Here is a 772-nt window from a genome sequence, read left to right on the forward strand (position 1 = left end):
TGCGTGCCCATGAATCATCCACTCACTTCCGGACTACAAGCCCCAGAATGCAATGGGCGGCGGAACTCAAGCAAAGAGAAGCTTGGGATATATAGTCTCTGAAGCGGAGATCAACGTGTCTTAAAGATAGTGGCTGTTATAGCTACTATTATTAATTAACGTTTTAGCAACAGCATGTTTTAAAGCATTCTTAAATTTAATTATTTTATTGAAGTATAGTTGATGTGTAATATTATATGTTAAAGTATAGTGATTCACCATCTTTAAGGGTTATACTTGATTTATAGTTACTATAGAATATTATCTGTATTCCCTGTGTTGTAAAATAGATTCTTGTAACTTACTTTATACGTAACAGTTTGTACCTCTTAATCCCCTACCCTTAAAACATTGCCCCTCTTCACTTCCCTCTCCCCAATGGTAACCACTAGTTTGTTCTGTATATCCATGAATCTGTTTATTTGTTATGTCACTAATTTGTTGGGTTTTAAAAAAAATTCTATGTATAAATGATATCATACAGTATTTATCTTTCTTTGACTTATTTCAGTTAGCATAAGGCCCTCCGAACTCCATCGATGTTGCAAATGGCAAAATGTTCATTCTTTTTTATGACTGAGTAGTATTCCATTAAATAAATGTATCAATACCACATCTTCTTTATTCAACCATCTGTTGATTGACACTTAGGTTGCTTCCATATCTTGGTAATTATAAATAATACTGGTATGAACATTAGGGTGAATGTATATTTTTCAATTAGTGTTTTCAT

This window comes from Dama dama, chromosome 23 (assembly GCF_033118175.1).
Source record: "Dama dama isolate Ldn47 chromosome 23, ASM3311817v1, whole genome shotgun sequence".
Classification (NCBI taxonomy): Eukaryota; Metazoa; Chordata; class Mammalia; order Artiodactyla; family Cervidae; genus Dama; species Dama dama.